Source organism: Lagopus leucura, unplaced genomic scaffold (assembly GCF_019238085.1).
Source record: "Lagopus leucura isolate 7727_CA_CO unplaced genomic scaffold, USGS_WTPT01 Super-Scaffold_100157, whole genome shotgun sequence".
NCBI lineage: Eukaryota > Metazoa > Chordata > Aves > Galliformes > Phasianidae > Lagopus > Lagopus leucura.
In genome coordinates this window covers 21,064,678-21,092,642 of record NW_024962334.1, presented here as the reverse complement: position 1 = coordinate 21,092,642, position 27,965 = coordinate 21,064,678, and the positions used below count along the sequence as shown (strand labels likewise).

General features: G+C 37.3%; 2 long non-coding RNA genes across 2 annotated transcripts; one reads left to right on the top strand and one right to left on the bottom strand.

Annotated features, from left to right (window-relative positions):
* Positions 1-97: 97 nt before the first annotated feature.
* On the top strand, positions 98-5,100 carry LOC122189851. The gene is made up of 4 exons (XR_006181996.1): positions 98-116; positions 2,278-2,472; positions 4,327-4,457; positions 4,960-5,100. It is a non-coding gene; the product is annotated as an uncharacterized LOC122189851 (long non-coding RNA).
* A 7,873-nt stretch (positions 5,101-12,973) lies between these two features.
* LOC122189608 lies at positions 12,974-25,733 on the bottom strand. Its single transcript, XR_006181881.1, has 4 exons — positions 25,583-25,733; positions 24,977-25,046; positions 15,676-15,822; positions 12,974-13,478 (listed from the first exon to the last, which is right to left on the bottom strand). It is a non-coding gene; the product is annotated as an uncharacterized LOC122189608 (long non-coding RNA).
* Positions 25,734-27,965: the final 2,232 nt, after the last annotated feature.

The window sequence follows — 27,965 nt, the reverse complement described above, 5'->3', positions numbered from 1 at the left end:
AGGGGTGGAGCCTGGCTGCACCTCTCCTAGACCCATTTAAGGGCTGACTGCCGTTAGGGAGGGCTCTTTTTATGGAGATTTCTCCCTTTGGAGTTCTTCTGAAGCTTACGATATGGGTGAGTGTTTTCATTTATTTTCAATTATCCTTTTTCACTGTGCTAATCCTTCTAATTATATGACCTGTAAAATGCCAGTGTAACTACTCCACTCTGCTAGTTGTGTATTTGTTGATTGTAGAATCATTTTTCAAACTGAACTCAGAATATATCTATAAACTGTACTAACAAGTCACCATACTTTTGAATTCAAGTTAAATTCCTATTTTCTATCTTTTTATGTTGCTGCTTTTTATAAGAGCTAGCAAAAGGTTTCTGCGTAATTAAGTTTCTTCATCTCTCTTGCCCTTCTGGCTACAGTGTGCAAAATATATAAATAATTAAGATGCAGGAGAAAAAAGCCTCTGTGGGAGGCTACTGTCATGAAATTCTAGGACTCCATTGTCATTCACAAAATGAATGATTTGCAGAGATCAACTGGTGCATCACATACGCAGCTACACTTACATCTCCATTAGCAAAGCAAATTCAGTAGGATGAATTTATATTATCTCTAAGAAACTTCAACAAGGCTCACAGCCAAATCTTCCAGTGAATTTGAAAGAAATTCCAACGTTCAGTTTTGTGCTGTGAATTCACTAAATGGAAAGGATTCCAGGTGATCCACCAGAGATTTCATCATTTTAAAGCCTCCCATAGTTATATTTCTAGAGTCAAATATTTGACTTGTGATCTGTGCAACATATAAAACACTTAATATATGCTCTGTTTTTTTAAAGGCAGCTCATAAATTTATTGCAGTCTTATGGCATACCATTCAGATTGATTTATAGGGCACAGCTCAGATTTTTTATAGCTGAATTACCAAGCACAAACCGGGTACACCATCCCATTAAAAATGAATTTACTATGGGAACTGCACATTGAAAGTTAAATAATGGCTTGATTTTCAAGCTGGAACTGAAATATTTGCTTTTCTGCCAACTAATCCAAAACAGTCTATGAATAATTACATTACTTTTGACTTCAAAATGTTATTTATTTTCACTGAAGGTCATAGTCTTTGGGGAAAAAAGGCAGAATAATGAGCATTTCTTTACATACCCTGACCTGCAGTGTCACCACTGTCACACCTTTTCACTGTAGGGTATGTCTATCCAGGAAAAAGAACTCAGTTATGCTGTTTTTTTAAAAAATGCATTTAATTTATTTTAAAAGAAATTTTATGTAGGTATGCACACATACTCATGAATAGCTGCAATGCATATAAACTGGGAAGTTACAAATGAGTTCTAGATCAATAAAATCTAGAACAAAAACATTCTTAATCCCAAACCACATCACCACAAATTATGCTTTGCTTACATTTCATAATAAGTAGTGTTAGTAAATACCTAAAAATAAAAAAAAAAGGGAAAAAATAATGTGGTTCTTTTTTTCACATTCTTTCTTCCACCTGTCTGATAGTATCATAAATTCAGCAGTACAGACCTTTAAGGGAGAAATAAATGATCATAACAGGATGTGGAATGTTATAAGGATGCCCAATGTAATTATTTCTCAATGTTTCTGTACTGCAATCTACGAGGATAAATGCAAATACTTCAGAAGAAATACAGGATCCCTGTCTTCTCATCCAGTACAGACTCCATTTTTATTTCTAAACTTTTCTGAGTGTTAACTTCATGATTTATGTAAGATTGAAGAGATCTTTTAAAGGCATTCTATATAGGATTTTTTCATCATGTGACATAGAAACTTTTCATTACAAGAAATGATCGAAATATTAAATCATCAGATATAGTTGTATAGTGATGCCTATTTCAAGTTTTTTAAAATTAAAGGTAAACTAATCTCCTTTCCATTCTCAGCTATTGGTAATTATTTAACTGGGGGGCCTTCTAAATCTGCAAACAAATTCTGAGTATAACTGAAAATTTAAACTTTTTAATCCATGCTGCTATGTGAAGTGACCAGTTGACACAGGCTGCGTTGGAAAAGATTCACGACATACTTGTTCACTTCTTGTGAACTGAAAAGGAATCCCTCACTTTCATATAGGGTCACACTTAGTTCATTCACACAAAGTCTTGGAAGAGCAGGGAAACTCATTATGTAGCTCTACTTACCATAATACATGGGCAATATGTATTTTGATTTGGTTTGGTTTTCCTCTGCAGACTCTCTCCTTTATTTTGTTATTGTTTTTTTTTCTTTTTAGCACAGAGGTTCATTTATCCATATACGATGTGAATTTCACTATCATAAACTCCTCCTACATCACTTTAAAGCACATGGTGCTTGTTGACAGCTTATCAAGGAAAACAAGTGCCGGCTAAATGCAAGAGGACAAGTTTCCTCCTCTGTTTGGAGAAAATAGAACTGAATACTGAAACTGCATTGAGCCAATAGTCAGGTGAGTGACATTCTTATGTATTTTTGCTGTGCTCTTTGGATGAAGTGCTTACACACCACAGGACTACTGGTTTCATTATATTTTTTCTCTATCCAAGATGTAATTCTGCTGTAATAGAATGCTTTGGGTGTAAAGGAGGGCAATAAATATGCTATGTGGAAAGATCAAGTTTAATTTTTGTGGGTTTTATCACATTTGAAAGAAGCATATTAAGAAAATGCAGAATCAGCACTTCCTGATCAAACCACAATTATGCTTCATTCAAAGTTTCCTCATTTTTCTCCAGTGTAGTCACATTCAGCTGTGCTTTTGGAGAAGGTTCTGCATTACCCAGGGCTGTGGTCCTACAGCCAGATATTGTTGATTGCTGAAAAGAAATTTTCTAATCATCTTTCTAATGCAGGGTATGGAATATAATTTATATATATAATTGTGCCTAGCAATCAGCATGTTATTTTGAAAGGAGACTAAACAGGAGCCAAGAAATTTTATGATATAAGACTTGAGAAGAGGAAGCTACTTGGCAACGAGCTCCATGAAAAGACTCACCTGTCTTTATCTGCAAGTAATACATATAGAGAAGAACATTTATAAAAAGTGTGTTATGTCCATGCAGAGTACTGAGTGCTTCTACCAGTACACTTGATAGTAGTTCTTCAGTAATGGATTGTAGCTGCTAATAATCATTTTAAGGTATAATTGGAATGAAAACAAGACTTCTTGTTAATCTGGCATGTGTGACAGATTGTGGTAAATATGAATTACTAATCATGTTGTGAGACATCATGATTGGCTAGAGGTGTAGTACATGATGTGAAAGATGCACAGAAGTGAATTATTTCATACCTTCCTTTATAGTTTTCCAAGTGTGCTGACAAGTAACTTTTAAATGTAATTAGTCTTTTTTCAAATACTAATTTCTGAATTTTTTATTTCCTAAGCAATTAATGGCATCAAATAATAAATTAAACTCAAAAGTCAATTTAAGGTATATTGTTTATTTAATTTATTTTATGTTAATTTATTTAGTTTATTTTATGTCAATTTAAGGTATATTAAGGTACTTATAATTTATGACAGTTTAGCTCTTAAGAATTGTTACTAGTGCATTCTCTTCTGGTTATGAAATCCTTCATATAGACAGAAATTGTAAATAAATATTTCATAATGCTTAATCATTGTCATTTGAGCCACTTATCTGGTGAACCTCATGATTTTTTGGGGATTTTGAGGCCCCAGTGTTTGTCAGTCAGTGAGCTTAAGTAAGTAGTGCGTGATAATCTGCTGAAGGTCAGAGATCACACTTAGCAATGTGGAAACATTGAGGTGGGAATACCAAAGAACAAATATTGGGAGTGGAGAGAGGAGATTGTCTTTGAAAAACTGGTACAGGGTTCAGTGTTAATAGGAATAGCAGATTCTTGCATGTCCAAAGTTAGAAAAAGCTTTCAGGTATTTCATCTTGTCTTTGTATCTCTGCTTACACAAATGCTACCCTGGAAAAAGCTGTATAATATACTAAAAAATGTAGTAAATTCATGTCAGAATTAGATATGTAATTACTAATCCCAAATATCAGTCTAGCCTTGTACCTTCTATCATGAGATAGCAATCTTCCTTTTTGAATTTTGTTTCCCTACCATGAGAAGAAAGATCAACACAGGCAGTGAAAGATAATGGACACAATACAGGACACAGAATTTATGTTCAGAAAATGAACAGCTTGCCTTTATAGAACTAACATGTATCAGCCAAGTTGCTTAAGGAAGAGATTATTTTGTCCATTCACCTTTTTCCTTTTATCGTTTTGTTAGATATTTTCCAAAAAGGACCCATCTTCTTTAAAAATTTCAGGTTATTCTCAAAGCAGCAGCCAAGGATTACTCCACATGGTCAACACTGATGCAACTCAATTTTACACACACAGCTGCCAGTCACGAGAGGAAGCATCTGTTTTAGGATATGCCAAGTATCAGAACTTCTAGGTATCTTGCTTGTTGACTTTTTTTTTTAAAAATGAACATGGTAATCATCACCAATAAGGGATAGAGAAGGAGGGCTGGGGGAAAATTACTACTTCTCAAATCTTTTCCTAAATCAAAGGAAGAGAGTGACTGTTTTCTTTGTTAAATTTTCTAGTTACATTTTGGGCTCTCATTTCATACACTGGCAGAAAGATCTACATCTTGTTTTCATTTGCTACTGTCTCTGGTTAGTTTTCCTTACATGTAATTCATATCCTATGAAGCATTTCCCAAGGGGTAGAAACCGTTAACAGCACAGCGTGTTTACAATCTATAAAAAATGAGGCAAATGTTTCCCTAAATTAATAATTCTGCTTATTAATTAGAAAATCAGAAATCATTTTGAAGACTTTCTTTAGATGAAAGCAAATTCTTCTCTTCTTTAGTTTACTTGAAGTCAGAGAACTGGTCTTTTCCGGTAATCTCAGGTCTGTCCTTACTGTGACAGTGGATTTCTTTCCAGGACCACGGAGAGTGCTTCCACGAGCCCGGAGGGGCATCCCTCCACTTCCTGTGTGCGAAGGAATGTATTTTACTATTAGTATTAAGTATTTACAGGAAATAAAATCGGAGGTGTGGATGTATGTGGATGTTTATTCATCTTCTTAAACTGAAGCCAAGATAGGTGAGTGTGCTAGTGATTTACGAGTGAAATTTCCCTCAGGGAAATATTTTATTTTTCCTGAGTTCTGCTTACACTTCATCCTTATTATTCTTTGTCTGCAATGAAGAAATAGTTTACTTAAGAATAGACACACCAGTTTTTATGGATTTTTAAAAATAATATCCAGAAATAGGAATGTAAAATATTTTGATTACAGAAAAATGTATCCGAGCCATCCTTTCCCCACACTGATGACTGCACAGAGACACTTTGCCTGCTGCTTACCTTTGTTTGTATTGTTTACATCTCCCAACTGTGGTTATGCAAATTTCTCATGGCAACAGCAGAAGTTGAACACATGGACAGAATTTTACAGGAAGTACTTTTTACTTTACTTCACTAGACTGGACAGGCCTCTTTTAGGATCACTAAAAATGCTGTAGCATTGAAAAATTTTGTTTAAAAACTTTGATTAAAATAAAAATGGACTCTGGAATCTGTTCCATTTTGGGGGATACTTTCCCCAAATGATTTTCCTGATAGTGTTCAAGTAGTTTTAAATACTGTACTGCAATGGTATTATAGCCCTAAAAAATAGGAAAATGTGTTAGCAGGTGTGTTCAGTAAAGTACAATGAGTTTTAAATCCAGTATAATTCAGATCACTTTTCTTCTTGCTGTTCCATTGTGATGATCAGCTTTGAAAACTGAAGTCTCCCCTGCTTCTCAATGTTTTACAAAAAACAGTTAAAGCCAATCCACAATGAAACTCCATTCAATACCTAATCAGAAGACAAATCCAGACAATATCTTATGGGAACTGTTAGTCCTCACTGTCATACAGTGCTGAAATTGCTTTTGGCATTATCGTAAGTGTGATTATACTCAGAGAAATACGAGGTGAGCAGAGAAATGTTCAAATGAATATTTCACTATAACTGCCAAACTTTTTTAATTTAGATGTCGTTTCTATCTCATATGTTCCAGACAATGTATATTTCAGCAGATATTCCTTAAGAAAAAGCACTCTGAGCAGGATATAATTGATTTACTTAGGTGTCAAATGGCTGATTGTTGAGAAACACACACAAAAAATACTAATTCTGAAAAAAGTACCCCTGTCAAAAGCAAAACAGGAAAAAAATGCCTGGTCTGAAAAAAAGCATTTATTGTTTGTGTGTAACATAGAAAAATGCATTGCATTTGAAAACATATATATAAATTGATTGGTGTGTGTATTAAGGTTGAATGAGAGAACCACTTTACAATGTTCCAACTTTCTTCCTCTGTATGTATTAGTGGATGTATCCATGCATAAAATATTCTTTTCAAATAAAGATAGAAATGACACACATTAGTTGCACGTTATTAGTGATTTGAAAGGGGAGGTGTAACACTGGGCTCCCAATGGCAGCTGCAGAAAACATTTTTGAGGAAAAAAAGAAACGCTTCTTAGCACTAAAAGGCAGCGGATTTGAAAAAGCTCCAAAAGAATACCGGAAATTCCAGATCCTTTCCTTGAGAAAAAAAAAAAAAAAAAAAGCTTTATAGTTGTTGGCATTAAAGAAATGCTATAGAGCTTGAGCAAGCTTAATACTTCTATTAAAGACTGTCTCATAAGGATGAAACTTGCTAAAAGATTAGATGTAATCTGTTTTAGAACAGAAATCCATTTGTAACAGGATTCCTTTTTATAGTATATGCTATTTAATATTATTGATTTGGGCGTTACAGAGCCCAAAAGCATGTCACCTACTTGAAGAGCTCTGTAATTCCTTTAGTAAGATGACTGTGAAGAAGCCCCTTCCCTCTGTGATAACTGACTCTGAGGATATTACCAAGTTCAAAGAGAAGGCACAGATATAATTTTCCCCTATAAAGGCAGTTTACATAGAGAAAACACAAAGAACCTCACTTTATCCCCTCATATAGGGAATATATTGATTTAATATATATATTTATAAATAAGATTTCTTCTTCTGAGCTCTTGATTTGAGTTTCCTTAAGGGGTTTCTTTGTTGTTCCTGCAATTTTTTTTAAACAGTGAACAGATACATAATTCTGGTTATCCTTGTAATTATTCTGTTATTTTGATTATTTCAAGAATTCTTGTCTTCTAGAAGCGGTATCTTGGTAGCAAGTAATATATTTTAACTTTTTTTTTTTTTAATCTGTCTTTTAATTTTTTTAATAAAAATTCTCCTATTCAAGCCTGCTAGGTTTTAACCTTTTTTCAGTCCAGGCATTTGCTAATTTGCTATTCTCATATATTTCCATCCTGAATACAGTTACTATTTTTATTCTTTGCTACCAGTCACATCTCATGATTTTGCCCTAAGGTGATGCTCCCTGACTACCCTGCCACTGTCCATGCCTTCATTTTATCTCCAGATCCACTTGCTCAGTTTCCTGCTATCTCCACTAATAATATCCACTTTTTTTTTAGTTCTTTCTTTGAGACGTTTATCTTCAAAAATGCAGCAAAAAGAAACTCTTTGCATTTATATATTTAAAAAATGTTTCCTCTGTTCAGTTCTCTAACCAGTGACCCTTAAATACCTCATACAGGCAGCACTGTGACATTTAGACTCCTCAGGAGCAGGTGCTGGCACAGGTGAGATTATCACAGATCTCCCATCTAGCCCTACTTTCTTATGTTTCTGTATTAGAAAAATGATAAGATATTTATAAAATCTGTTTATCAAGTAGTATTTCTTCGTGAGACTGTGTTAACAGTGGCCTGCATTCTTCACCATTATAGGACACTGTTTGCCAGGAAAGTGCAGATCCAGATAAGGAAAACGGGATTCTGGTATCTCTCTCTAATTCAGGAGGGAGTTTGAAGCTTTCATCTGTCAGCTTGCCATGCGTGAAGGTTGAATTACATGAAATAGCAATCAAAAGTGCTCCTATATTAATCCTTCAAAAAGAAAACTTAGACAGGCTTTCTCAGTAAAGATCAATCTCCATCACGCTGTAAAAAAACTTCCCATCTACAGAAAATTAACTAAGACCTATCTTCAGCTGGCCAAGTCAATTTCAAAGTTAATATCATTAGCAATGGCAAAATAAATATTACTAAAAATAGCAAAGTATAAACTAAATAGAAAACAAAACAACAGCAACAGGAAAAAAAGCAATGCAACAATAGACACAAAAAAAATCAAGAACAAAAAAAAAAAACCTGAAACAAACCTGAATGGCCCAAGTGCTATAAAAATACATCCAGGGGAAATTCAAATTAAGTGATCATACTCTAATTATAGAGATAAAAAAAAGAACTTATGTCCAGTTCTGTGCTAATTATAATGGAAATATATATATAAAGTGTTTGATTAGGTTTTGTGACTCAGAAGGATGATTTAGATTTTCTAAGGTGAATTTTTTTTTTTTTTTGTTTGGCTGGTCAGAAGTCTGCATACTGCATACAACTCAAATTTATCTTCTGTCTGGTAGTAAACTTCATGAGGCAGTGAAAGGTGCAATGGCCACTTTTTTTTGCCCATGCATGATTGCAAGTCTCTTCTACTTAATGTTTTTTTATGTTAACGTAGGTGAGACTATGAACAATGTGCCAAAGGCATCCTGGCCATTTCATTTAACTCTTCACAATCAATATTGATATCTGCCAAGGCAGTAAAAGGCAGTAAGTTTCAGAGTAATATTGAGAGCCTACGGGAACCATATGAAGAAACTTGAGGATTGTTTTATTTCAGAAGTTACAATAGAGCATCAACATTACCACTTCTGGCTGACACAATGAATATAGCAGAAAGACACTTCAGAAAGAGTGCCAGACTGGAACAAGCAGACTGAATGCATGAAACTCAGGAGTTTCTAAGTAGCCATCTACCCAGCTAGACTTGACTAAAAGAGAGAAGCACATTCTCTTCCCTCTTTGTACTGTGAAGACAGGTAGAGTGTCGCAAATTGACATCCTGCTTTAGATGTCTGAATATCCCTCTATAGCCCTGTCTCTTGTTCTTTTTCTGTTAATCAGTATTACATATCTGTTTGTGCAGCTTTACCATAATGGCAATAATAGCACATGGAGCAAAAATCACGTCCTCTTTCAGCACAACAGATGGACAACTCAAGTTGTAACATTTTGAAGTACCAGTATAAGCAGGTTTGTGCTTCCTCCTTGTCATTGATAATTTTTTAGTCATCGAATGATAGTCAACTGGCACAAGAAATAATTTCTCCTCTTGCTTCTTACAACTATTTTCACTATCCAATGCTTTTGTTATTCAGAAAGTGAATAATACAATATAGCCAAGCATGTGAATCAATTAGCAGAAATTTAGAGATTTAATTTTTAAGAACGATTATATTTTTTTAAGCAAAAAGCTTTAGGATTATTTATTTTTAAACTAAATTCTCAAATTTAGTCATTAATTAGTATCCTTCTATGCCTGAGGTTGTTGCAACAAGATTAGCACTGTCTGTAAAGATCTGGAATATCAGTTATTCCATTTATTTCTTATTGATACTATTTCATTTATTACTTATTGATACTGTCTTCCATCACATTCATCTCTCATGTATACTGAAATTGAATGAAATTAATTACAATTGAGGACACAAGATTTCTACTACAGTTCAAGAGCACTACTCAATTTCAGGTTATTAATATTACATTTCAGATTTTTATGTTGGAATTTCTAGGGACTTCATTCCAGATTTATGCCAGAGAATAATTGCAAAAACACAGCATAAGTAATTTTCATCTACATACTAATACATCCTGGTTCTAAATCTCATCATAAATACTATATTCAATATATGTTATTCAGAAAACTGCACAGCAAGTAAATTTTTCAATGGCTAAGTGCATTAAAATGCTTTCTGTAAAACTTTCTTTTAAAGGCACATCAATAAGACATTTTGCTACTGTCAAATAATGCTTCTAGCACTATAACCATTTCAGGAAAGAAGGCAGTATTATTTCAAAAGGCCATATTTTCAGTTTTAATGAGTATTAAAGATTATATTAATACTATGCTACAAGTTCGTTGACTTTAAGGGACACAATCCTCAACTAAGTGTTGAAATATTACCACCACCACTGTGGTGATAGCAACTTTGATGGAATCTGGTGGTTCTGGGATTGAAGTGAACAAAACTCCTCACTTCACCATAAGCTCTGTAACCTGGCTCAGTTTTTGATCCTCTCCACGGTGAGGCAGAAAATCTTCTATTTCCTTTAGAAAAAGGACATACAAGGAAAAGTCCTGTTACATAACAGCCTCGGTTGTTAAAATGAGTTGGACTATACTTCGGCACCTCCTGAAATTTATCAGTATTTTCCTATTCACGTAGAATTTTATGAATTACAAAATCCCAGATAGAGTTGTCAAATTACTGTGTATGAATCTATAGCTGTATTTTTTCTAATACAGACACCAAACAACAGTGCTGAAGACAGACAGCTGTACAGGTAATATAAGTGCTTGCAGATATTCCTATCTATAGGTGGAGACATAGATCTTCCAGGGACCTGTATGAATTTCGTGCTGCAGCTTGGTTTCAGAAGAGCTGAAGTAACACGTTCTTCTTTGCTCTACAGGAATGACAAATGAGGTGATACTGACTAACTCCTTTTTTCTTCACAGAATTCATCTCATAGTTTGTTTAAAAAAAAAAAAAGTTCCAGTGCTCAAACATGTCCTATTTCTCATCCATCCCACGAGTTTTCTGACCAGAATAAAATGACAGGTTTGTATCATACCCACTTCACATCTTCAACTTTGTAAGGACTTGTTACAGTTTTCTCAGCCATCACACATTTTCCTTCCTCTTTTCTGTTGCCCTGTTTGGTCCCAGGCTCACAAGTCACATTGGAAATAGTTCATACTTTTTCAACAAGATGCAGACACACTGATATTGCAATCTAAAGCTTTGATAACATTAAATTAGGTGGTAAAATGAAATTTAAGTCTAAGATATACAGCAAAGACCAAGAAAAATTCAGATGACTAAAGCTAATACACATGGGCTTGACAAAAGCTAATACATACGGGTTAATCAGTACTGTGACTTTTAAAACTATGAGATTTGGTTATAGGAAAGAGTTTTTATTCTTTCCTGCTAAAGACTGGAAGAAACTGGCTCCTTCATCTGCCATCAGAGCTTGATAATGACTGGTAAGTTGCAGAAAAAGTAAAGTGTGACTCCATTACAAAGCCAATAGTTTCTTTTTACTTCCTACAATATGTAGCACTTAATTGAATACCATATACTAACATTCCAACATTACCAGCTCTTTTTCATGCACGGTTGAAATGCTTCATGACCTTGCTACATCAATCCTGATCCAGAATTGGCTGATTTTCCTAATTCAGTCTCTGTAAAAGCCAAACAACAATATTTGAGAAAATAAAAGGTTAAAAGTATTCAAATTTTCACTACAGGTATGTCATAATAACTGCACGTACTTTTGTAACTAGAATAGTATTCAAGCATGGGGAATCAGACAGCGAATGAAAGTAAATGCGTTTAATAGACAAGTGGGGGATTTTACCTGAAAGGGTATGGTGTTTTCTTCTTGGTATTTTGTTGACACGGTGATCTGCTGTATCTGTCTTCAGTAGGTGGCATGGTTGTTGATGGGTATGTGTTAGAGCGAGTGTAATCTACTTCTAGAGCTAAGGTTCAGGGAAAAGTCCAGAAGCTGTAAGTGATGGTTACCATTTATTCTCTTCCACTGTGACACTGACACAAATGCTCAAGAAAATGATTTTTTGGACATAGCAATGTTATCTTTTTGCAGAACTGCCTTCCTTTTTCCCTAAATTTCACTTTCCAGACTGACTCATTCTTTCTACTTAGCATCTGTCCACAGAGGATATTTTCACTCTTGCTTTAGGCTGGTCTTCATTTTTGTGATCTTATTGCCAAGAGATATTTTTTGCTAGAAGTCACGTGTATATGAGATTTTGCTGCATAACCAACCTATTTAAAACCACCAGTAACAATAATAAAGGATAATATAAAATGGGAAGGAGGACTGAAGCAAAAAATGTGTGTTATTTTGGTAATGTATTAATGTATCTATTTTAAAGTAAATTATCTTCCAAATGTAATTCAGTTTCTCAACAAAACAGAGTATTTTTAAGCAAAAAAAAAAAAAAAAAAAAAAAAAAAAAAGGAAACACACATGACTTTTGGAGACTGTCTGCCAAAATTTTTACAGTCAAGTGTAGAATCCTGAATCTAGAAAACAATATATCTTTGAAGATAACATAATAAATTTGTAAAGTATCTCACACAACAGATAACATTTATGCAGCAACTTCATTTCTTTGCATTCCTACATAAATGAATCCAATTGCTACTAAAAGTTTTAAAAGTGTGTTTGTAATTTAAATCCATCACAGCCACATAGCCAACCTCTTTGTATATCAACCTTCCCACACATTACTTAGGATCTTATACTAAATATTTATCACATTAAATAATAGTAATAACAGGTTTAAGTATCTAAATTTACTGGATTTGTATATTTGTTGTGCTGTGTAAAGAGTAGGTACGAGACCTGAGGCTGATAGAAAGCATTATCTGTGTATCTTAAGTGAATTGTGTTATAGCTCTGCTCAGATAGAAACCGTGACAAGTGCCCCACTCCTTAAAAAAGAAAAGCTATCTTTTTCTCACCTGAGTAAATGAAGAAAATATATACTATTATAAGACACAGTGAAGGTTATGCAGAGGTAAATGTACAAGTTGTCTGTGATGAACTGTCAAATGTAAAATAGCATACAAAGGGACACGTTTAATGACACTGACTATCATTTAATTTTGGAACAAACTCTTACAACATTTACACTGCTGAGAATCATGAAAAATACAGAAATTGATAAGATGGCTTCTGAAAAAGAACAAATAATTGCAGTGAAATTATCCATCATCTTTCAATATACATCATACACTTGTGACATAGCTTTCCACAATGCACCCATGCTAAAATCATGTATTTATATAGACTAAATGATTCATGTTTTACCATCAGCTTATTACTCCTTTAGCAGTTGAGAAAATGTTGTTACAGAATTTGGTTGGAAATATGTTATTCTCATCTGTGGTCACGTGGTTCCTGTGACAATGGAAGTACCAAATAGTTTTTGAATGTTTGTGTTACAACCTGGTTAAAGGAGAATAATCCCTCCTTCATCTCACTGTCTTCAGTTTCTTTTCCTCATCTGCCTTGGAAGTTCCAGAACTGCAAGTTCACTTGAAAATAGGCAGAAATGTTTGAGCGTGTCCTCTCAAGATGTCTGTCCTGCATCTGGGTACTTCAAGTGGCAAGTATACATTTCCTTTCCTTGAAGCTGTAACCAATACAGAGCTGTGGCAATAAAAACTGGACGGACCACCTTGCTGAGGAAAAGATGGAGAGCATAAGGGTAAATTGTGGTTATCAAATAATCCCCTGCCAAGTTTGCACCAGAGGGAGTTTCCCAGGGCAAGATCACCACAGTTCTGTGCCTCTTTCTCCCCTGAGCACTTCCTCATCCTTCACCATCAGCCCTAAGTCCCAACTCAAGCCTACAATTACTGTAAATGACTATGACTTTGGTTATTGCTTTGCATTTTGGCTAACCGGTATAGACAGGTTGCAATTGGAAGCCACAAGAAAGCTGTACGCTCCTTTTGATTCTGAACAAAATTTTTATTTCTGAGGCAAATCAGAACCTATGTCAGTAACTGTGCTGGCATCACAGCTTGAGACGACAATGTCTTTTACCTCCCATTAATCACACCTCATTGCTATTCTAAGCCTGAGCTACTTTGGAGAGTATGTTTGAGTTTGAGTAAAGCAAAGAAGCACTGACAAAAATGTAACATTAAGAATTACTTTAAAATAATTGATAAGTCTTCACTTCATATCACTTGTGCAAACACTGCAATGTGAAACTGAATGGAGCTCAAGGGATTACAGCAACTATATTTCTAGGAAACATTGTTGAGTTGGTTTTGGTATTTCTCATTAGAGAAATCATCTTTTGTATTGTTTGCAATATCATGTACTTTGAACTTTCCGCTTCTTCACAATTGTTCTCCACCTCACTAAGCTAACAGAAGCTCATCATTCTCATTCACTCTTCCTTTTAGAATAAAGGCAGGCACGCAGAAAAATAACTCCTAATAAATGCAGAAGTACTTGATTCCCTTTTCAATGCTGAACAGAAAAGACACGTTTTTTTTTTTTTAATTCAAAAAGCACTGTTTGTTATTCTTTCCCTTTGGCTCTTATTACACATACTTACGGCATCTGACAGCCAGAAGTGACATTACTTACGGTCTTTTGAAGCTTGCACATCTTGATAGTTTTTATATCCTTTTAACTAAGTGTTCTTAAAAAAGAAAGCTGCCCATTTGTTAACAGGACTTCATTTCTACTAAATGAACATTTTGGGATCTGCAAGTGTTGTCTCTCTATAAACCTAGCTCCTCCTTGCAACCTTTTTAGAGTCTGGAGACAGAGGAGCCAGTTGGGTTGACCTCAACTACTTGTGCCAAGGGTGTTGCCAGGGATGACCAACCACTCCAAACCAATGCTTTCTCTCTGCTTTGTTTTCATGCCTTTGCTGGCCTGTACCCAGTCTTCAGCCCTGCCTACAGTCATAAGAGGCCTTCAGACCAAGAGAACATGACTGGCTGTCTCAGGAGGATGGGTAGAAGCCACAGTTCCTAGAAGCCAGAGAAACTGAAAAATAGTTCTGCTTCATTGCTTTCTCGTGATTTCTCTTCCCTGGTGCTCTGAGCAACAATACTAGAGCAAGAGGGAGGACAGAGCTGTGCGGTCACAGAAGTGCTTGCAGGAAAGATACTTGCAAGAAGGTCTTGGAACACAGCAAAAGCAAGAGCTGGACTCCTTGGGTGGCAGTGAGCTGCTAGAAAAGCCCAGGGGCCTATGGAAACACACTCTGAAAAAATTCATCTTTTTTATTTTTTTAATGCGTCAACGTTTATTTGTGTGAATCTTGCCAGTAGTAACACTAACGAAAAGGAAAAAAAAAATACAGTGAAGGTAGATATGTAACACTGCTAGAACATTATTAAACTAGGCATACTGAAGAACAAAACAAACACTGCTCATGTTCAGCATAAATTTTCCTTTTTTTTTTTTTTTAAAGTGTATGGCTTCTTTCATGCCTTATGTGTTCAGATTTCTTTTGTTGCTGTTTCAAGGCTACCTAATAGCATCTGTCTTACATTCTTGCATTTAAATCCAATTTTCACTTATTAAATACTGTTAATGTCCTGAAGAGAAGGACGTCAAGAATAGAAAATACATTGTCCATATGATCACTAAAATGACATTCATATACTAATTTTCAATACAGTCTGCATTTCATAAAAATGGTTTTATTAATAATAGAAGAAAACAAAAATCTGATGAAAATAGAAAGCTAATAATTATGTTATGACAACATAAGCAGGTGTATTGAGCTAAAACTTATTCTGTAGACTGCGTGTGCTGTCTAATTTGTCTGATTAATACTTTCACAGTGAGATAAAAATAGCAACAAATAATTACATGATTATGAAGAGCCACAGGGCAAACACCTACCTAGAAGTTTGAAAGTGGCTTCCAGCAGCCATGAATTTGGCACACTTCACCTTCTGCTACCTTTTCATGGATGAAGCTGGTTCACATGAAGCTTGGTAACATCCATCAGCAGCTCTGAGCTCCCTGAGTAGACAAACCCTAAGTAACCTAGGAACAAATTTAAAGGGGCAAAGTAGATGTATCCATGCATATATCTGCACATCAAATCTATGCTGGGGAAGGTCATTAGGTGCTCCAAAGTCCTGTTCTGTTCTCAGTGATAATTTAAAGTCATATATATAAGGCATATCAGAATAATGTATATTCCAGTTTTTAAATGTCACTAGTTAGAATTTCAACTTTTTTGTTCCTGGTGTCCTACAGCCAGCACAGGAAATGAGAGGTGACACCAAGAATTCCTTTCATATCAGAGAAAACTCCATTGGAAAATACTTGTTTAATGCTTCATGCACTTCCATTTTAAAATTCCTTCCTTAAAATATATGTAAAACCCCTCTAAATATCTCAACAAAATGAATTTATATAAAAGAAAGCTTCAAGATTTAGACTTATGATTATATTATATTCACAATGTAGACTTAATCTTAAAACTGTTTCTTCTTCTTTTATGTGTTGTGTTTTCCAAGCAGGTGCACAGAACATCACCAGACCAGCTTTCTTAGTAACACCAAAGTAATGCTAAGTCTTGGTTTTATTCTTCAGAGGTATTCCTTCACTTCTCTGACTTCAGCTCCTCAGGGCATCAATAGAACCCAGTACTACTTATTTTAAGCTTGTTTTTTATGTCATAGACATGGAAACTCTGTGCATCAGCAGCAGTTTTATATCCTTCCCCCCAACCAGGATCAACATTCAAAACTCCTAGAGTAGTCTAAATCCAGTTTTAAATGAACGATTTGTTGCAAGCACAATAAGACAACAAAGTTCAGTAGTAAGGGAAGTACTCCTGGATTTGAGGGCTTAGGTACAGTGCCTGTTCCACAGAGGCTTTTCTAAATGCCTCAGGCAAGTCATCTAATGATATCTATGCAACTAAGTGTGCTCTGTGAATACGGACGTTAGCATCTCTGTTCTTTGATATCCCAACTCTACTGGAACTGGTAAAACTTCCTGATTTTACTAGGGTGCTGTTAGCACGCAAATACTAAAAATCAGACGTACAATAATTTTTCAGAGGTAAGATCCTCTTTCAGAGTCCCATGGTGTTCTGATAGTTGAGATCATTATAGTCTCAAGCAGAAGTTCAGAAAGCATATATGTATATATGCACACACTTTTATGAACAACAGAAAGACCCTCACTAAATTCTGATCCAAAAAAGGGAACTATCTACCCTATGAAGAAACGCTAAGTGATCTGGATCTGTTTAGACTTGAGAAAAGAAGACTGAGAGGAGACCTGATCCAGGTCTATAAATATCTGAGGTGTGGGGGGCAGAGTGGCAAGGCCAGACTCTCTTCAGCAGTGCGTGGAGACAGGATGAGGGGAAATAGCCAGAAACTGCAGCATAGGAAGTTCTGCACAAATGTGCACAAGAACTTCTTTACAGTGAGGGTGACGGAGCACTGGAACAGGCTGCCCAGGGAGGTGGTGGAGTCTCCTTCTCTGGAGATGTTCAAGACCTGCCTGGATGCCTACCTGTGCGACCTACTGTAGGGAACCTGCTTTGGCAGGGGGGTTGGACTCGATGATCTCTGGAGGTCCCTTCCAACCCCTATGATTCTGTGATTCTGTGATTCTATGATTCTATGCAAAATGTGCTATATATTAATTGCATTAATATAAGCAATAATTTGAATAAACTGGAAATTGAATATCTAGCAGTGCACTTTTTACTCTTAAATTCATTATTCAGTGCTACAAATTACTTAAGATATCTTCAGAATTCCACTTATGCTTTGACTGTCATTATTCTATTATCAGTGCTGTATTTGCAGCTAATGAAAACCTGGGGCTTGGATAACATTCCACTTCTAGCTTCTGCCCACATTAGCTGCTGTAGCAATATGTTTAATCACAGCTTATAGAACCTTCTTGGCAGGTATTCTCACCACCTTTGCTTGCAAGACAAGCTGTTGAGCCCCAAGTAATGGTTTCACAGCTCTGATGAGGTGAATTAACAGCCTATCACAGCTGACACCCACATTGCTTCCCCCCTTTCTGCCCCAGCACTAGCCATTCACTCCTGCCTACAGCACAGAGCTAACAAGGTGTTTCTGTGAGCCAGTTTCTTCCATTAAGCAACAAAAAAAGGATATTTTTTTCCGTTGCAGGGTAAGTTATATCAATTAACAGAAAAGCCCGTTGATAATCCGAGCTGGAACAAAAAAGGGAGGGGACTTGAGATAACAGGAACATATAGATGAGGAAAAGCAGGAGAAAGAAGCTGGGCAGTAAGGCTTTCTTGGCAATTGAGGTCACTGTCATTCACTGTTAACTCTTGCCTTCTGTGTGTTACTTCTTTAACATAAGTACAAGCTAAAAAGATCAGAGGGCAGCATAGGCATGTTCCATTTAGTGGTTTTTCTCTGAAATGTGCTTGGTATCTGCTGATGACTCACATCTCAGCCACAGTCTTTGATTTCAGGGTCTTTTAGTGCAGCCTATGACCAGACACCTGGGCTAACAGCAGTCTTGACAGATTGTCCTCCAACTGCAGGCACAGCTAAGGGCACAGGTATCCTGCACCCAGATGCCAACCACCAGCATGTAGCAGTGATTGTCCTTAACTGTGTGGCTGGGAAGCACTGGGATGGACAGGAATTGCTTTTCTTTGAAAAAAAGTAACAAAATGTCTGTAATAATAAAAAATAAGTAAGTAAATAAATAGAAGCTGTCAGATTTCATATTTAAAAGTTATAAATAATAGGAAATGTTCAGTCAAGCAGGTTCTGTAAATAATAGCATACTATAAGAACTGTAAAACCAGTGGAATATCTGGTTCATTCTGCTTAGCTTCTGGCATAAAAAAAGTTAGCTGAGAGCAAGGTCAAGGAGCTACTGGACCAGCCATGCTCACATGGCTGTGGTAGATCTCCAGAGAACGTTGCTGTTCTATTAGTTACAGCAGTGACCTCTCCTTGTAAACGTCTGTATCAGTGATGGTAGACAGGTGAAAAACTTTCCAAAACATTTTCAGAAATAGCAGTAGTTTTTTTCTATTGCTTGTTTTCAGGCTAATCCACACATGGTATGAAATTATATATATCCTTTAAAATCCATGTGAAGCCTTCTTATGTCCTGACACTTCTGGTATTCCACATCTCAAATTCTGGGCTAATTCCCCATTACGCATAACTTAGGCCAACTCTGCCCCACGTGAAGAGACAGCACAGTCAGATGTAAAAGCTGAAAAAGCTGAGAATAACACCTTTTTTTTTCTGACTGTTTTTTCCCAGGTGAGTTATTTGAGGTTTTCTGAGTCACTGAGCAGCCATACAAGTGCCAGCATTGCCATGAAGGAGTCAGTGGCCACAAGCGCTGGAGAAAGGAGACCTACCCATCCTGAAGTACCTGGAGATGGCTGTGAAACTACACAGCTGCATGCCAGCCCATCACAGGTAGTTATGTGGCTGTAGGTGAATCAGCACAAAGTGAAGTGACTAACTCTCAAGATGCTAATTAGAGTGTCGTTAAGTAGCGCTGCAGCTGCTAATGACCTGCAGTGCAATGACAGATAAGACCAGCATGCAACACTGTGATGAGCAAGATGAGAGTTTTTCTGACTGAGTGCTCTCAAGTACAAACAACCTGAGAGAAAGCATAATGTTACAAGCTTCTGGAACCTTTGTTACTCTATATAACAATTATAAACTTCAGCAAAACAAGAATAATTTTTAAATAAGAACTGAAACTAAGAAATCCTAAGAATTCCTTTTGGCTTTCTGTAACATTTCCCTTCCCAAGCTGTTTGAAGCAGGATTAGTAGGGATAGGAATTCTAACTGTGGTATTATTTGCTGTCAAGCTGACTAAGTTGTTTAGCTACTCGGTGCCAGATCTTCCATCTGCACCCTTGTGTGATTGCAGCAGCTGCTGCCCAGCTGTTTGCTGGCCTTACCTCTGCCTACTGATTAAAAACGTGCATTCCCACAGAGAGAGATTTGGTGGTACCCAAAAGAGCTTGGATCTCCATGAAAGCTTGTCAGTTATCTCAGCTATGCAGCAGAGCAGTGCTTACCCCAGAGCTGTGAGGTGCCCCTTATTGAAGCCTTGGGCAGACCTCACATCAGTGAGAACCTCTTCCATTTTTTAATATCTAAAATATATACATTAAAATAGAGGGCTTATATCTCTTTCTCTAAATCATCTATAAATTATTCTGCTCCAAGTAGGTAAAGAGAGAAATAATTTCCATGTTATATTCTCTTAGTCATTTTCTAGCAAGTTTAATGTTCCACCTCAGAAAAAAAATGTCAGAATATAAAGGGTATCTTTCACTATCTGGTAAGTGAATTTTGCAGTGCTCATACATTCTTCACTACAAATGCGTGTTTCAGCAGGAAACCACATGAGACAAATTAGATTTCCTGTTCTGCTCATGGAGAAGCAGAAGGCTCCTGATGTGTCTAGCTAGTTCAGAGTTCTTATCTACCCTTACACGAGACACAACTCAGACATTAAATTCTTCAACAGTTCTCTCTCTGAAGACTGACATGAATGGGTTGAATGACATCAAATGAGTGCTGTCCACTTCTGGAAACTGCTTGTTGCAAAATATATAGCTACCAAAGTGCCATAAATTTGCAGCCTTGGAAGCTGAATTTAATGTCAGGCAACTGTATCTGAACTCTAAAATAAAAATCTAAACATACAACTATAAGTTAAGGTGCTTTTGTAAGTCAGACAGAGAGCTGCTCGTAGCCAAGCTCTGCCAAGCAGAAGAGTCGAACTCTCTTATAGCAACAGCATCTTATAGCATCGTGTAATTCCAAGGAGAATCTCAAAGCAGTTTACTTTTCTGTTTCATGTAATAACTACAACTTGATGAAAAGAGAGGACTTTTGTTATGATTTAGAATGAAACTTGTAACATTTTGGAGGTTAATCTCAGCAATGTGCATGAAGCACTATAAAACAGAAAGCACTTTTTATGTTCAACTCAAAAAGATAAAAAATACCAAAACAAAATATCACTTATGCAATGTGTCTTCACTGATTTGTTGACAATTTTTCTTTAAAAGAAAACAAAGAACAGATTCAAACAATAGTGGGACCCTCCACAACACCTAAAATCAGTTGGGGATAGCTATGCTTACAAGAACAGTGGTGTGGGGTTGCTTTCCGCAAGGTTTAAATTTCATTTTTAAAAATCAATTGCATTTGAAAGTTTCCAACTATATATATATATTTTTGTGTGTGTGCATTTCCACGTGATACTAAAGTAGATGGGACTGTGTAGGAGGAAGGATTAGAATTCAAAATAATTTTGATAAATGAGAGAAATGCTCAGTAATCAATAAGATGAGATGCAATGAAGACGAGTACAAATAATCTATTGAGGCAAGAGAAAATCAAATGCATAAATACAAAGTTGATAATAGCAACAGCACTGTAGAAAGAGACCTGGGTGTTACAGTAAACCACATATTGAAAATGAGTGAACATTATGAAGCTGATGCAAAGACAGAAAAATTCATCCTGGGGCATTTTAATACATGTGTTATATACAAGATACGGTTACTAATTGTTTTTCTTAACTCACCTCTCTGAAGCCTTAGTTTGGTGTAATTTAATAGGCTAATACAAAAAGAGGTTTAAAAAAAAAAAAAAAAGAAGAAGAAGAAGAAAATATTTAAAGATATTTAGGAGATAGAGAATAATTAAAAAAAAAAAAAAAAAAAAAGAAGGATATGCTTGTTCTAAAAACTAAAGCCTGATGGCAGCTGTGGCAGTGTATGATAACCTTCCAACATGTAGAAAGTTCCCATAAACCCAGCAGGGATGCTGCTGACTGTTTTTTGTGACGTTGAGAACAAAACAAAAACAAAAAATTGACAGGTGTCAATTGTTGAAGGAAAAACTCAGGCTAAAATAGGGAAAACTTCTATAGACAGAAATAGATTGTAAAGATGTAGTGTGAGTCTCCAACATTTAGGTTTTAAGAACAAGTTAGAAAAACAAGAATTAGAGGTTCTTCATTCCTTGGAAGTGGAGAAAGGCAGTACGAACTCTGCGGTTTTTTCATTCCAGCTACTGTTTTTAATAGTGTCAAAGAAACAGAAATCTTGTAACTTAAATGACCTCTTTTATTTTGTTATCATATGTTTTCATAACAATTTCTAACAATGACTTCACTTTTTTATCTACAAAAATAATCATAGAATCATAGAATGGTTTGGGTTGGAGGGGACCTTTAAGATCATCTAGTTCCAATCCCCTGCTATAGGCAGAGACACCTCCCTCTAGACCAGGTTGCTCAAAGCCCCATCCACTCGGCCTTGAACGCTTCTAGGGAGGGGACATCCACAACCTCTCTGGACAATCTTTTCCAGTGTCTCACTATTCTCACAGTAAAGAATTTCTTCCTGATATCTAGTCTAAACCGACCCTCTTCCAGTTTTTAAAACCATTTCCCCTTATGCTTGCTTCACGCATGCACCAGTGGCCTGCTCCCTGTAAGTACTAACATCTGCAGAGGGGTTAGATCTGCTGACTTTGAGCCAGTCTCTCAATGTAGCTTAACATGTCTCCTGATGCCTGCACGTCTTTTATTCCACATAATTATCTTTATTTGGATTTATTTCTGGCCACTTGCAACTAAGGTTTCCCCACTCAGCCTCCCTATACACATCAGATCCAGAATTCAGTCCACGACACTTCCTGCTAACATCACTGGCACTGCTTTTACCTCCAGGTAGACTTATGTATTAATTGAGTAAATTATCTAATGAAACATGTTTGAAGTTTTTGTCATCCTACTGTGGCATACTTTAATAGATACCATACCCATTTTAAGGATCTTATTTTCTTAAATACTTCTAGTTTTGTGTTTTTATGTCTTTGGACACAGGGCAGTTAGGATCAATATACTAATCTTCACTATCTTGCAGCTACTGTGACAGTGAGATTCAGCTGTAATTACTTCTTAAATCAAATCTCATTTGTTACTTAGAACTAAATCTCTAGCACACCAGCAAAGCTAAATACTGCCTAAAGCAGACATTTGTGGTAACACGAATTTGCTACTTTTACTGTGACATATGAGCCACCAATCTTGGGTAGCTGAAATAATCTGTTACCACTAGCTTACTTCCATTTGCGTCTTCGTTCATTTCTTCTTTTACAGTGGTTAGCCTTCCTCCACCAAATTCACTGACACTTGCACCCAGACAGAAATGGAGTCTCAGGCTCATTCTCAATTTTATCACCTGAGAAATTTCATTAAAGCAAAACTGTATCATAGTGAAGAGTGAAGATTAGAAAACATATTTGAGAATTTGAAATTTGCTTGATTTGCTCACTTTCTTTTCTAGAGATCAAGGGCAGAAGTTCCACCTCACATTTGTCTCCCACACCTATTGTATTTGTGGACTTAAATTTACAGGTATATTAATTGATTTTGCCGGACAAGAAGCAGTATAGTTACGGGCACATTCCTCATGCAGCATGTTTTGCATTTATTATTACCAGATTTGTGCAGAACTCAGCCACTGGTAGCATGTATAACATTTGGTTTGCATGTGAGCATGAACTGCAAATTACACAGAGCGTAGGATATTCTCTTTACTCTTACTGTGTATTACAGGGGTATAATTAGTCATCCCAGGTTAAACTGAATCCCAGTTTCTGATCTTCTGTTACTCTGTAAGCTGCTTGCCCTGTTTCACTGCAGGTAACATTGGATAAGGAGCATCCCACTGTTACTGAAGCACTCAGCAGCTTTCAAAAGCTCATATAAAGTACTACAGAACTATCACCACATCCATCACCACAGCCTCTGCATTCTTGCAAAGTCTTTGCAAGACAAACTGAGCAAGAAGCATGTGTCTGGGCACGACAGTTGTGCTTTCAGTGCAGATGCATGCAGACTTCCTGACCCAGAGGTGTCATTTCCTGCAAACAACTGGCTGCATAAAGTGAAACAGCAAAGCTGAAGTTACATCAGGTTCAGCTTTCAGTGTAGTCACATAATGTCACTGACAAAGACAGGATTCCTTAGAGTGTCACATCTGGCTCTGTGAAAAGAGTTCTGCCAGCACAGATGAAGCAGTTGAGCACTGGAATGAGATTTTTAGCAGTTAAAAGTACAATATTAATGGCTGATTTGTGATAAATTCAGCCTTTTTTTTTTTTTTTTTTTTTTTTTTTGTAAGATAATGCTAATACATCTTGATCAACGTACAGGGGAGGACAACTTAGTCATGTGTTGACCCAAAGCATACTTCCGCAAAGCTAGTGCTCTCACAGCGTGTCAGGATTGGAAACACATCAGTAAGAAGAACATTTTTGGAAACAAAAGTAATCATTTTGTTAAGTGGTAGTAGACTTTTTTCAGATACTTTTTCAACAGCAGCATCACTAACTGGAAAAAAAAAGTCACTCTGTACATTCAGCCCTCCAAGCTCTGTATCAAAAAGAAAAATTAACTGTGTTGCAAGCTGTTGTAGAATGTGGAAGACAAAACCACTGTCAGGTGATTTGGTAAGATGTGGGATGTACAGCTCCTCAGGCTCAAAAAGACTTTGGGTAAGACTTTCTTTCAGTTTCCAAGCACACAAAAGATTGCACATAGGAAAGTACACAGTAGAGAACAGTCATCTTCTTAAGGTATGCATGTTAATTCCATGCTGGATAATGTGAGTCTGGATGTTGAAAATGGAATCTTTGATTAAACCAGGATAAGTAAATTAAAGGCTGCCCTGGAATTGATAAGCACGTTTTATCCTTAGATTTGCGGCAGAGTAGCTGGGCAGCAGCTTGACCTGATGTCCTGAGTAATGTCAGATGGATTTCGTTTCTATATCCTAAGTTAAAGTTCACTTCCACATTGACTGATGTGAAGTTCATTAATGGTAAGGGTTGATATGGCAAAGGAGTGGGGAATGAGGGAGCCTTGTCTAGACTGAAGTTATTGCATTAATTCTGTTTAGAAAAAAATAAAGGATTGATTCAGTGTCTCAGATAGAATTATTTTCTAACAATTACTGCGGCATCATTATGATATGAAAAAATGCTTGGGAAAACATCAGGCAAAAATCAGGTGCAGTGGGTACAGATGTGGTGGGAGGAAAGAAGAACTTTGTGTTTCAGGCTTGTGTAAGTTACGGTCATGACAGTCAGAACTGAAATATTCATTTTTACCATTGTCTTTCCTGGCGGGAGCATTCTTGACCCAGTTCTGTGCTGTTTGGAGTCCCATAGGCTGATGCATCTGCAAAGAAATGACACAACAGACAAATTCATTCCTTGAATTCCCATGGTGGTTTTGATAATGTTTTCCACAGACTCTCAGCAAGTCAAATACCTCTGAGTTGGTCCACTTGGGATCACGTGGAGCAAAGCCTAGGGAGTGAGCTTGCCAAACACATGATTTCCCCTGTGGCTCTGATCCAGGCTCTGTCTGATTGGTAATGCTATGCTGTCACTGAATTCTTCGAAGCTACTGTTTTTGGAGCCAAGATAGCTCACAACAAAACACTAGATTCCAGGAAGGGCCCAAATAAGAGGAAAAATATGCACCCGAACCTGCATATACACAAGGAAAGCAACTTCCTGGAAACATTCAGCTTCTATGACAAAACAGCACCAAGAGCATTAGGAGAGAACAAAAAGACTGGCAAAAGAAACTTTGGGCTGGCCAAAGAAGTTGCTTCAGAAATGCAGATATCTGATACCTGATCTTGCATAATCCTGCCAGATTAAAATTATTCCCTCATTTATTTATGTATGCTTACCACCAACACCTACCTTACATCAGAATGGTTTTATACCAATCTAGCATTTTGTGTTTAAGGGCTGCAGCATTATCAATCCAACCAGCTGCCCTACAACCAGATTTACAGTTTTCTGAAGTTTTTCTCAAGCCACCGTCTCATTCTTGTCTCTGCTGCTTACAGCTGCTGGCCTCCCAGCCTTTCTGTCCAAATGCAACCTATGTAAGTACTGGCAGATAGTGGAGAGGATAACCAATGAAACTGGAGCATGCAGCCAGCTGTCTCACCCTCCCCCTTCACGCCCCCATCTTTTTTTTTTTTTTTTTTTTCTTTGTAAATATATTTAGGTGTTACTCTGTTCAGTGTGACAAGCCTTGCTGTGCTCAGCAGAGAAACTCCTAAAAGTTTAGAAATCTAAAACTGTTTGGTAGGCACAAAATCAATGCAGGCACTAAGGTATATTTTAGAGAACAAAACAAGAGTGACAAAAAATAGGATATAATTTGAGACTAAAAAGAAGAAAAAGAAGAAAGAAATGCAAAAGGAAGGATGGAGCAGAAAATAATGGGAAATACAAGATTCAGGGAAGTAAGTACAAAGAGGAGAAATCTGGGAAAAATGAAGAAAACAAAATTGGAGTACTATGGAAACTCATCAAAAGAGAGAAAGGCAGAAAATTTAGGACTGATAAGAGAGAAAATTGTACATGTAGATACAGAGATGGGAGAACTAAAAAATTAAAACAAGGAGCTAAATCCCCACTGGATAAACAGAACACTGGGAGAGGTGCCAAGCTGAAAGTCAATTTTATTAGTTTGGGCCCTAGTTCAAACTATGCACCCCCTTCTGATGTGATGCCTGAGCTACACCTTTCCAGGAGCCTTACCCTTTGTTGGGCCTCTGCTAATGCAGGTTGTGCTCTGTTTGCAGATATCAACACAGTTTGAGCCTGAAAGGAAGTTATGATGAAAACTTTTTGCTTAATTTTTCATTTCTGACACTCTTCCTTCATCTGTCCCAACAGCAGATGGGAATCCTGTGTCAGTGAACACACATGAGTTGTAATCTCTTTCAACAGGTAACTTCTGCTGACTTATGTGAGAATCTGCAGGGAGCAACAGGTATGAGGGGTGCAAAGGGTGAGCACTGGTTCATATGGGAACAATGAAAAAAGAGGCGTGCTCAGAATGCTTACACTGGCAGGAAGAATTTGAGCAAGAGTGACATTTGAAATTGGGAAAGAGTAGGTGGTATAGGAGTGTTACAGTGGATAATTAAGATATTAAAGTCACAATGCCCTACTGAAGCCACCTGCACTACCACCACCATCTTTTATCCACCACTTCAATCTCATACTGAGCTGAGACAGTGCTTTTACACCTTAGGGCCACATTTCCGAAACGAGTACAGATTCTGAGACATCTGTCTCTCATTGAGACAAAGATGAGTAGCCCGGCTAACTTATCCGCCCATTTCTCATACAGACTCTCATTTTAGGAGGTGAATATGGCACACTGTGAGGTATTGCTATTAGGTCATATGGGTGCAAATCACCGTGCTTGTAAGGTTACTTCCTGATGCATCAGTGTGTGACCTGCATGTCCACAGCATGCACCACCCAGTAATAGCTTGGGCACTTTTATTTCTGATTATTTCCTTGGTCTGTGATGGAAAAGCTCAATATTTTGACATCTTTATTGCAGAGGATGCACTGGAGGGCTGAAATAGGAAGCTGTCATTAAAGATTGGCATTGCTACCAAATTCATTCCAAACTGAAATGGGCTCAGCAAGCCTAGCCTGGCTGTCAGGTCTTGGGCACTCATCATCTCTTCCACCACATCACATCATGGCCAGTTTCAACTTAACCAGGTATCTTCCAGAAACAGTCATGGGAAAGTGGGGAATGCCACGGAGACCTGGAGGAAACCCTACCGAGAAAACCAAAGACACAACCATAATTAACGTTTTTATTGTGACGCTGACCTGCCCAGCCCGCCGCAGACACCGCCTTCCCCTCGCACACCGCCCGGCCTAGGCCCGCAAGGCAGCCGGACGCCCAGGGACACCTGCCGCTCTGCGCATGCGTCCCCACCACGCGGCAGCCCCTCAGCCCCTCACCCAGGACTACATATCCCGGCGTGCCACGCGCGTCCCCCATCGCAACTGAGCCAATGAGGAGGTGGCTTGTTCCCGCCCCCTCGCCACCGGCTGTGGGAAATATGCCCGGCAGGTGGGGAAGAGGTCCCTGCACGCCATTCCCCCGAGCAGTGCGCCTAGAGAGCATCAGCTCCACCAGCCGGTGCAAACTTGGGAAGGGAGAGCGGACCTCGGCTTCCCTACGGAAACCACGGAAGTCTCTCGGAGGAGAGGGGCCAGCGAGGAGGGCGGGAGCCCCGCCACAGCGAGAGCCGCGCCG